Here is a 12311-nt window from a genome sequence, read left to right as displayed (position 1 = left end):
TTTGTGGGTATTGCTGGTGTCACCCAAGACAAAGGTATATGTTGACTGTATGGATATGTGGGTGTAAATGCAATTGTGGTGTCAAAGCATTGTGTTCTGTTTGGTCTGGTAAGTATTTCATCTTCTGTTGTCCAATTAGAGCATGTATAGTGTTACACTTGTCCCACTGATATGGATTGTAGATTCATCTCATGTGTGACAGTTTCAGTTTTCTTAGTGCAGACATTGAGGGTGCTCAATTGTGCTACCTTAATTTGCATTTGACTGTGCATGTGTCCATTTAGCTGTGTGTACCTTGCAGCTACTTCAAGTAGGTGTATGCCCCATGCAGTTGGAGTTGTATTAGCTTTGTTGACTTGCACTTCCACATTGTTCAGATTGGCATATCACTTGACTCTAGCATTATGAGATACATGTAGGGCCAGTTCCTGTACAAATGTTGTTTTAGGGGTGTGTGAAAAGTGAAATGTGTCCCAGTGCAGCACCCTTCCCTGAGTGCTCCTGATGCCTTCATCCCTATTGTGCTGGTATTTTTTGCACAGTGAGATTGGAATATTTGTCTCTCTGACTATTGTGCATTCCATTGTCCTTCCATTGTGTTGCAATGTGGGTGATGTGTGAGTCCAATGTAGGGTTGGTTCATGGGAGTGGTGTTTGTGTTCCATGACACATCCATACATATGTGTGTTGAATGTGACAGCAGTCCATGGCAAGTGTGAAATGTGAGGTGTGAGTTGTATTTGTCGATGTGATGTTGCTGTGTTGTTGGTGTTCTGTTGCACAATGTTGTGTACACTTCACTGTTCCTGTGTCTGAGATGAACAGACGTGAGTTTTTTGTAGTGCTGCGGTGCAGTGTGAGTGACCTGCCTAAAAGGGACGTTTGACTGTGAATGTGTCATTCTTTGCAAATGATTCAGAACTGGGAATCAATGATGTGTACTTGATGCCCAAAGCGTGACGCCTCATATCATGTGGCTGATGGCGCAACAATCTGCTGTTGAGTGGAATGACACAGGTAGGTGTATGCACTTATGGTCAGTTGGGTCCATGGCAGCATGGATTTTTTGCACCTTCAATGAGCAAGAGCATTGAAGGTGGCAGGACATGTGTGAATGGGCTCCATGGCGGCACAGGACGTGCAAGGCTGCCTGCAGGTGAGTCTCTTCCTTTGTACTGTCCGTTTCTGCCTGCTGAGATGTGGTGGTTGGACCGCCACAGCCACATTGGCGGTGTGCAACCTCATAATGAGTCCAGTGGAAACACCGGCTGCAACGGCCTGTTTATTGCTGCCTCGTGACCGCGGCAGTCTGTGCTGATGGTCTGTCCGGCAGAACTGCAGCACTCTATGCTCCATAGGCCTGCATGACTTGTAATACGGCAGTCTGACCACCAACCCGATGGTGGTCGAACTGCTGCCATTGCAGTCCACGGACAGCCAAACTCGTAATGAGGCCCTATGTTTTTACTGTTTAGTTTTTTTTTTCAGTCTGTGGTTTCACATAGAACCTTCTCCCAGAATTTTGGCTGATTGGTGAGGTTTGCTGGCTAATACTTACTGAATGTACCCGAGACGTGGGACTCAGGACCAAAACAGCTAATTTCTCAGCAGGACATCTGTGCTTGTCTATTTACAGGGCCTTCAAGGTCTCCTAGAGTGTGACGGACACACAGCGCCCAGACGGCATCCTCTGAGCTTTTACTTTATGACGTAAGATAGTCTTGCTTCCTAGTGTATCCAATTTATTTTTCTCATTGATTCCACCTCATATGAGTGTCAGAGCTCACACATAGTTGTACCCAAGGATGTGCAAATTTGCAAAGTATTACTTTCATGAACTTCCCGTAAAACTAGTGAGTACTATAATCCTTATTTATAGTTTGCCAAGTTTTCTGCATGTGGGATTTCACATTAAATTAAGGACTTCTGAGCCCTTCTAAGTTATTCTAAGAAAAAAAGGTTAGTCAATATTCGTCCAGTTTCAAAGTCTTGAGAAAAACAATTTCAAGTTAACTCGCAAGAAAACCGAAGCTCCATTTTAGCAGCAACCAGCACTCTCGTGAAAATATTGTCAGTTTGTGGGAAAACTATGCAAGTGCTGTCTTGGTGGGAAATGCAGGAAGGTGAGAGAACATGGGCACCTTGCTTAGAAAGGTTGTCATGCACACAGCTGGTTGCTGTACATGGTGAAACCGTGAATCGGTACCTCTGTCAATGTCTGGATACAAAACAAGGTGGATGTTTTTTATAAGCCCTGAAGAAGTCCTCTATTAATGGAATAAGGTGTGAAACGTGTTGGCTCTTGGTGTCTTTTGATATTAAAGTGAAATTAGAAAACTGGAAAGCCGAATCTGTTTTTTTTAAACAATCATGAAGAGGGTAATCACATGTTCATGTAACAAATAGAATAGGGAAAAAACAAACCCATTCTGCGGACGAATGACTTTGTTTGCGAATTTGTGTTTATGAAATATGCATAGACTTTGCTTGTGTTACTCCACCAGAACCACCACCTTGTTGTTCGAACGTAGATGACCCCAGGAGGCTGTGGACATCTTTTTTTACCTATCAGTGAATAGTATGTGCAGTGCATGAGGTGCACAGCCAGGAAACTGTGTCAGCAGGAACTCCTTAAAAATTGCCTATCTCTTTCTGGTTGCTACAGGTCTTGCAGGAAAGGAGAAAAGTGTGATGAGAAGAGAGAAGAAAGGTATTCAAGAGATGGAAGAAGGGAACCCGAATGTGGTAGGACAGAGATAGAAAAATGAGATGAATGTAAAATATCTCTCTGAGTTACTTCTAATGTGCTTATGTCACGCTAAATCTACTTCAAGCCACTGCAGGGGAACAGAAAGTGGAGAAGAGGGCATGAGAGACAAGGAGCAAAAAGAGAGAGAAAGAGCAGACATGATAATATGGTATCTTAGTTGCACATTAGAAAATGAAACAGCCATAGGTGCAGGCCTCTTGTGAACACTGCTGGGCAGAGAAAAAGGATACGTATAGAAACTTTCATCAAACTTTAAAGCATAATTAATAAACATAGTTGCAAATAAATAAATAAATAAATAGAAGAAAGCAATAGAGAAATACGGTGGGGAAAACTTTTTTATATGACACCCTTCATGTTTAAGGAAAATGGCATTCCTTCCTAAATGGTGTGTTGCCCACTATACCTAGAATAAGAGGTAATGTATGCTTCTAACTTCTCCCTTCTTTGGTACTCTCGCACCTACATCCTCTTTACCCCTCCTCAATGTCCCTCTCACTCACTTTATTTCTCTTTCTCTCCCTCACTTAATCATATTGTGTGCTATCTCACAGCAAAGATAGTGTTGTTGGGTGAGAAGGGTGTGAGGGCTTCTTAGGGCCGCCTTTAATTAACCAGAGAGCTAGAGGTTCCGTACGTTCTGATTCTTTTGGGTTTGAGGGATACTGCTGTGGGTTCACCTTAGGAGGTGGTTCTGACTGCGGAAGGAAATGCCTGCACCAAAATTTTAATATAAATGTGGTCGGTCGACCTGCCCTTAAAAGCCTCTGTGTCGAGCTATAGGGAAGTCCCTTTGGTCAATTCAGAGTTCACATTTTACCTGGTAGAGCTCTGAACACCTGTGCACAGAATAGCTGAGCCCAGAGGCAGGAAACGTTGGCTTTGTTTGGGGAACACTGACAAGACCTGAGATAAAAACTTTGCTGCTGCAATCTGAAGAGGAAGATAGACTCCCTGGTATGTAAAGAATCTGCTGGGTTAAAAAAAAGCTAAGTTCAGAGAAGTTCAGTGCTTTAAGGAGTTTGATGAGACCAAAACTGCCAGTAATGGACTCGTGTGACCTCTGCCTATCCCAATCAAGAAACGTGAAGGAGAGAAGAATTGATCTGAGCATGCGAGCAGGAACATGTTTGCACTCCAACGCTACATCATGAGACTCACCTCTGAGCAGCACTGACCTGAACATGGGATCTCTGTGCCTCCACTCCTGGCCATTGCACTTGTTGGTGCTTGAAGCATGAGTACCTGTGTGCCCACACACCAACCACACCCGTGCCACGAGGGCCTCTGCATCCAACTATGCCTCTGTTGACTCCTTTGCCCCACTAGGAGGACCAAACCCACCAAATGCCATATGTGCAAATCTATTTTGAGGTTGCAAACGGTCCGATTCACAGGATCGGCCCTTTTGCAAATGCAAAAAAGCAGTTTGGTATGTATGAATCCCAAATTGCAATTTGGTTAAACGTTACGGCATCACAATTTGGAATTGCGAATCCATACTGATTCTATGGCCCTAAACACGCCCCTTCCAAATATCAAATCGGAATGGGATGTATTAATGTTTTGCCACCGAATTTCAGTCGCGAAACATTTATATTTTATTGACACCTCGTAGAAGGTGATAACCCATTCGCAAATGAGAATGTTAAAATAAATATTTTTCAAGTGCAGACAGTGGTCCAATGGACCACTGCCTGCTCTTGAAAAATGAAACCTAAATATTTCATTTTCTCTTTTGAAATGCATCCTGTTTTCCTGTAAGTTACCATTTTTATGGGAAAACGTAGGGGTAATCTCGGTGGAAGGAAGTTTGTGACTCCCTGCAGATTCCAGAACTTTCCAGAAATATTAGGAAAATGTGTTTTTTAAGTCACAATTTGAAGTTTGCACGGGATTCTGGGTAAAGCAACCTGGTGAGCGCCATATAAGTCAACCCATCCTGGATTGTCGGCTGAGGTAGGGCCAAAATCTACAGCTACCTACTTTGCAAAATACAGGTTAATTTTGAGTGAGAAAATGTGAAGCACCCATGTTGCGTTTTGGTTAGTTTCCTGTTGCGGGCAGTAGGCCTACCCACACAAGTGAGATATCATGTTTATCAGAAGATGTGTTTGAGCATTGAATAGTAGGATATTTGTTATTACCAACTGTATTTCTCTCCATTTGTGCCTTCCAAATGTTAGCCAGTGTTTAAGGAAGAAGACATTTTGAAATATACTCCTTAATGATATGCTCCTACGGGTACCCACAAATTCAGAGACGTACAAATAACTACAACTCCTAAATTCATATCTTTTGCCCATTTCAGAAATACATAGGTTATCTTAATAGCTATTTTTCACTCTACATATTTCACCATATGCCTTGGTCTATACTCAGTGCACAATGAAAAACCATTGAACAGTGCGACTCAATTGTTATCTCTGGTTGCCTCAGGTTCTTGGAGAACCTACGAATCATATATATCTCTACCACCAAAAAGGTCTAGCAAACGTAATGTAAATCGGGCATCATAACAAAAAGTTACAGATGAAAACATTTAGGGTCTGATTACGAGTTTGGTGGTCTTGAGACTACCAAACTCACGGTGGTGGTCAGACCACTGCACTCTTGAAAGTCCGGCCTCCAGATTACGATCCTGACAGTCGGACAGCCAGGAGACCGCTGCCAGGATCAGGGATCCTAACGGGTTGGTGGCGGTCAAAGTCGTGCTCAGCCATGGCGGCGCCAACTTGGGCACCACTTTGCTTTTGACAACTTTACTTTCCGCTAGCCTTTTTATAGCGGGGTCCCCCACCATGCAAACAATTGCAAATAAAGGTAGCACAACTGGACACACTACATGTCTGCACAAACAAAGCTCAAGCTGACACACGTCAGGTGAATACATGATCCATATCAGGAGGACAAGTACAACACCATACATGCTCACATTGGACAACACAAGATGAAATACCTTACCATATCAAACAGTACACAATGCCATGACACCACCATAGCATTTACACCAACATATACCTACAATCAACATATATGTTTGTCTTGGGGGACAACAGCACTGCCCACAAAGTCAGATACTGCAAACAACAGCAAAAGAACAGTAAGCAGGCTGAAACAGACAAAACAGTAGGCAGACAGCACAAGTTACTCTGGAGCAACATAACAGTAGAAAAGGAATTGCAGGAAAAAGGTGTACCTAAAAATAGACAAAGACTTGGGTTTATTCAAACATCCAAATTCAAATAGTCCAATGCCATTGGCCAGTCCATGTATTTGTCCATAATAGCACAGTATTGTGCCAACACTTGACTCCTAACTGGCATGGGACCTCCACCGGAAGGGCCAGCAAGTGGGCAGACATGCACCTCAGGGATCATCCTTGGGGGGGTGCATTTGGGAGGGGGGTTGGCCTTGGGTTTAGGAGGGGCAGTCTCCTTTTCGGGAAGGATGGGCATATTCTTGGAGGTATGGGTGCCTGCAGGGGGCCAAGGGAGGCCGTGGAGGTGGAAGGGTGGAGCTGGGAGGTGGGAGGTGGATGGGGGCCTCAGGTTTGGAATGGGTGGAGAGAACAGGGGAAAGGTTAAGGTCAAACATTAAAAAAATTAGAGACACAGGGATGGTCAGCTGAAGGGGATTGAGATTTGAAGGTCGAGGGAGTGGTTGTCTGCTGTGTAGGTGTGGATGTAGTGGGTGGGTGCTTCTGGGAGGTATGCTTGTGTTTGGTGGGTGTCTGTTGGTTGGGTGTGTTTGTGTGTCTTGGAGGTCTGGGAGGTGGAAGTGCTGTGGGATGGAGTGGTGGATGTGTGTGTGTCTGTTGGGGTGGTGACGGCGGGTATGTGGATGTGGTGGATGTATGTGTGTCTGTTGTGGTGTCTGCAGGTATGGTGCTTGTGCTGGATGTCTGAGGGTCTGTTGATGGTGTTTGAGGGTATGATGGGTGTGGTGGGAGTCATGGAAGACGCACCATTGAGGTTGAGTCTGCCCTGGTAGTGTCATCTTTCCAGGGTGGGATGAGGTTGGCTATGATGAAGCATGTCAGATTACGTGAGTCAGCATTCCTCATCCAATTCTTGGAATTGTCCAAATCCATGAGTATGGATAAATAGGCGGATGAAATGAGAGACTCATACAATGAGTATGGGAGGTGACTGGATGCCATCAGTGAGGAGGCCAGAACCTGAAAAAATCTCTGTTGGCCTGCCATTGCATCATGAATGCCTTCCAGGAATGCATTTGTCTGTTGTAGCTGAGTTGCCAATCCCTGGATGGCATTCACAATGGCTGATTGATCCACAGAGATGCTTCTCAGGAGGTCAATAGCCCCTCACTGAGGGCAGCAGGGGTAACTGGGGCAGGGGAGGAGGTGTCTGCAGCAAAGAAAACACCCACCCTCTTGGATGAGCGGTTTGGGAAGCAACAGGAAGGGTGGTGATAGAACAGGGGGTGGCAGACAAAGATGGTACAGGGGGATGCCCCGATGGGTCCATCACCACTAGGGAGTGTTCACTGAGAGAGAAACTGGTGATGGTGAGGATGTTCCAGTCTCCCTTGTGGCACTCCCCTCACCCTCCAGACCACAATGTCCATCTGTGTCAGTGGTGTCTTGACCCAAGGTCCAGTGGCCAGATGCTCCCCACACAAAACTGTGCCTGTCTCCTTCACTTGACAGTGCTGATGATGACCATACAAAGAGAAATAGGGTCATCACATGTCCATGATCACATTTGAACAACATTTGTGATTAGAAAACATTACCAGGATATCAAGTAGTCCCCAGCAACGAACTCCACCTAAGTGGCCTGTACATGTCCCATACCATATGCATACATGCCATCTGAACTATCAACAGTTGCCCATAGGAACATCAGAATCTCAGACAACTACAATTGCATGACTGAAGTTGTGCAATCACACAAGTAGTAGACACCATTACCCTCATACCTTTGCACCATGGAACAGACCTCAGTTACTGTTGGCATACAATAGTAGGCCAATGCCAAATGCATTTCCACAGATCCCACACAAGGTCATGCACACTTCTGTTTGTCTCAATAATGAGCAATGATGATAAAAAATACTGCCATGTTGATGACAAACGTACAATAGCCTGGAGAAGGTGACATGGAAATTCCCATGTCACACTGGAAACATATCAACAATGCACACTTTACCAAGTGATATTTGTCCCAGTAGAGTCATGGAGGTATTTTTAATGTTGCTCAGATAAGCCACATATGTGATATGGACAAGGTTCAGGGGAAGGGGAGCCTGTCTCAACATCAGAGGAGTGCCCATGATTTGTTCAGGCCAGTGGTTGCTCACTCGGAGTATGAGCATGAAGGTGGTATGCCTTTCCCTATTATTAACCTCCTGCCGGCCTCCTTGTAGGAAGGGGAATGTAAGTGAAGCTTCTAAAAGTGTTATTTGAAATGAGAACACACAGATCAGCTTCCAAGTTAATCCAGCTTCTTTAATGTGGTGGAACCACAATAACCTCAGCTGCCATCCAAGACCGGTGTCGGTGAACAACTGCTGATACGGATGCTCTGGAATCCTAGACGGTGCTAATGCTGTGAGGAATCCTTAAAGAGTGTTCAAGCATAAACATGAGCATCTTGTAATACAGTATTACATCATTTCCTTTCCTTACAACAAAATAAATGCTAACTATAACTACAACACATTAAGTCAAAACAAAATCAGATAATTTAGATGGTAGTGTAACCGAACAATTGCTGCGAGTACGCTGCACTACAAAATATCCTTCCTTGTTAGCACACACTATTTAAGTATTACAAGTACTAGTTTTCCCCCCATCAAACTCAGAATAGAATGAGTCTTGCAACTCTGGAATGTCAGAGATTATGGGGGTTATTCTAACTTTGGAGGAGTGTTAATCCGTCCCAAAAGTGACGGTAAAGTGACGGATATACCACCAGCCGTATTACGAGTTCCATAGGATATAATGGACTCGTAATACGGCTGGTGGTAAATCTGTCACTTTTCCGTCACTTTTGGGACGGATTAACACCTCCTCCAAAGTTAGAATAACCCCCTATGTTCTTATTAGCACCAATGGAAGTATCTGATGAAATCATGCTATCAGAGTTCATGTGAAAATCCCTGTCAGAATATACTCTTCTGAAAATGTCAACTTGCGAAGCAGAAATAGGCACTACACTGTTCCTATTCCACCATCCCTTTCCTTCCCTCAAAAGAGAAGTCTTGTTAGCCTTGATAACTTTCACAGGTAAAGAAAACTTAGATTCACCTTTAAGGACTCTCTGTGGTTTTTAGATCAAAACATAATCCTGAACATTGATTGGTACTTCTTTAATATTATTTCTGAGATCATAGTTGCACTTTTGCAACCCTTGTTTTTCTAAAACTCTACTTTGTAATTGGCTCCAATCAATTCCACACAAACATTTGGATTTGTTCACTTCCCTGTGAGTCAACCAAAGTGAAAGCAAATTGATTCTCGCCTCTTTGCCTCTAAGAAGAGTAAAAGGAGACAACCCTGTAGTAGACTGAGGTGTTGTGAGATAAGCCCAAATTTTCTCCTTAAGAAAACATGAGGCATCTACATTCACAGCAATAGCTGTTTGAATTCCCTCCTTTAAAATTTGCTCGGCCCTTTCTACCAGACCATTTGACGCTGGGCTGTATAGAACTACTTGAGAATGCTTTACATTAAACTTTCTCATAAAATCTTCCATTGTTTTGGAAGTAAAATGCACTCCATTGTCTGTAACAATCAAGGAAGGAGAACCTTCAACTAGGAACAGTTTCTCCAGAAAAGAAATTACAGATTTTGAATCAGCAAACTCCACGAATGAATAGGAAATCGATTTGGAAAAGTAATCAATTACAACAATTAAATAATTAATTGATTTAGGCAATAAATGAAAAGGCCCAGAAAGATCTAAGGCTAATTCATCCCATGCTTTGTCAGGAAAAGGAACATTACACAGAGGTTTGGTGGTACTCTTCCAGTGTTTATCAGAAACAACACAGTATGAACACTGGTCCACAAAACTTGTTACCTGTTTGTCCATATTGGGCCACCAATAAACTCCCTTTAACTTTTTGCACGTAGCAAAAATGCCCAAATGTTCCTCATGTGCAGTTTTGATAATCTTTAACCTCAGATCACTAGGTGAAACAAATAATCCACCCCTCATGCATATACCATTCTCACATGACAATTCCATAGAAATTTGATTAAAAGTTCTTAACTCACCATTGAGATTCTTTTCAGAAGGCCAACCATTTTTAATGAAGTGCAAAACCTGTGTCAACACTTCATCTTTAGACATGGCCAAACTCTAATCATCTTTTGTAATAACGCCATCACAAGCTGACAACACACTCTGTATCATGGTCTGCAGGAGCATCATCAGAATGCGGCAATGGCATGCGTGAAAGACAGTCTGCACGAGTATTTTTCCCTCATTGTACATATTTCACACTAGGATTATAATCCTGCAATTTAGAAAGCAAACGGACCAAGCGAGCAAATGATTTACCCAAACCATTGCCACAAAGAAGGTACACTAAAGGTTTATAATCAGTATACAGATCACAACTGGCGCCCCAAATATATGATTTAAATGTTTGCACTGCACATACACATGCAAGGCCTCTTTTTCAATTGTGCTATTATTACTCTCTGCATCTGTAAGAGATCTTGAAGCGAAAGCAACACTGTTTTCCTGCCCATTGACCCACTGGCCAAACATAGCACCAATTCCCTTAAGACTACCATCAACAGTTATAAAAAACTTGGCCGAAGAGACAAAGGGCTTAAGAGCAGGAGCAGACAAAACGAACTCCTTAATTTTCTGAAAGGCATCAATTGCTTGACTGTCCCAAATAAATCTGTTGCCTTTTTAAGTAATGATCTCAAAGGATGAACTATCATTGCAAAGCCTGAAACAAATCTTGCGTAATATTAGCACAAGCCCAAAATAGAATGTAGAGCATCTTTGTCAGCGAGTGGTGGAGCATTTTTGATTGCCTCTAAATTACAAGAATTTGGTTTTATACCATCTCCAGAAATTGTATGCCCCAAATATTCCACTTTTTCCAGCATGAATTTGCACTTCTCTGATTTGACTGTCATGCCACATGATTATAAAACAACAAATACCCTCTTCAAAGCCTGACTATGTTCCTCAACTGCCTCAGTATGAACCAATATGCCATCTTGGAATGCTTGAACATTATCCATTCCTGTAAATAAAGTGTCCATCATCTTTTGGAAAACACTAGCAGCATATCTCTACCATTAACCGCAATGTATATTTTTGTATATGTGCACCTTTCCAAAATCTCTAAATTTGAACAGAAGATACCAAGGAGTCCCATATCCTGTTCACTGACTGCTTTAGGACATATATCAGGCTGTTCCAAAACATTTTAATCTGGCAAAAACTTAAAATAAGTAGTATCCGCCAACATTGTGACAGGAGCTCCCTAATCTGCCATAACTATCATACTTCTACCATCCACAAGTGCTTCACAAAAAGGCCCCTTGATAGCCTCAGTTTTCAAGTGCATGACAGAATCCATAGAATCCACTGTCAAAACAACACTGGATAATTTACGCAACTCTGAGTCTGATATTCCGAATCATTGTTATGTACGTTTCTAATCTTCACTTTACTAAGATTGCTGCCCATACCAACACCAATGGCTGTACTTCTACACACCACTTGAAAATGTCCTACTTTGTGACATTTCAAGCATTGTTTCCCTATTGCAGGGCATGATGGACTATTTCCGATATGATTACGAGAACCACAGCGGAAACAGGCTGTTGCAGCTCTCCCTTGTTTGAAAGACTTATTGCTAACTGCACAGATCGAATCATCCTCCGTCAAACAACTAACAGTAGATTGGTCCGTGTGACTGGACAAAACTTTGGAAGAAACAAAGGACCTTTCTATACTCTTTGCAATATCAATTGTTTCTGCAAAAGTAGGATTACGACAGGCTAACAGACGTTCCTGTATTTTCTTAGAAAAACAGTAAAACGCAAATTGGTCTCTTATGTAAATATCAACATTATTGCCAAAATCACATTTGGCAGCTAAAACTCGCAAAGTTGCCACATATTCTTCGACTGTTTCTTCAGCAGATTGCTTGCACGTGGCAAAGTTGAATCTTTCAAGAGGTTCACTGGATTTATCTGAATACTGCTTTCCCCATCCTTTCGTTTCCTTCCAGATAAACATTCCAAGCAGTATCCCCACTTTGCTGCGCCTCTATAGGCGGCAAATTGTCAAACACACGTTGACCAGCAACTCCCAGGTGGTTGAACAGCAGGGCCATCTTTCTACCAGAGAGAAAAGTAATTAGCATCAATAGCTGTGAGATAGTTCTCAAATATTCTCAGCCACTCACTCCATTTTATGTCAGGTTTGCCACTCCTTTGAAAAAAGGAGGAGATTGAACAACTCCTTGATTATATGCCATAGTAAAATGAGAGCTTAAACACTGGAGTAAAGTGGCAAAAATTGAATTCAAAACTAAA

This window comes from Pleurodeles waltl, chromosome 6, assembly GCF_031143425.1.
Source record: "Pleurodeles waltl isolate 20211129_DDA chromosome 6, aPleWal1.hap1.20221129, whole genome shotgun sequence".
Taxonomy (NCBI): domain Eukaryota; kingdom Metazoa; phylum Chordata; class Amphibia; order Caudata; family Salamandridae; genus Pleurodeles; species Pleurodeles waltl.
The sequence above is the reverse complement of the archived record's forward strand: the minus strand, read 5'-3'. Positions refer to the sequence as shown.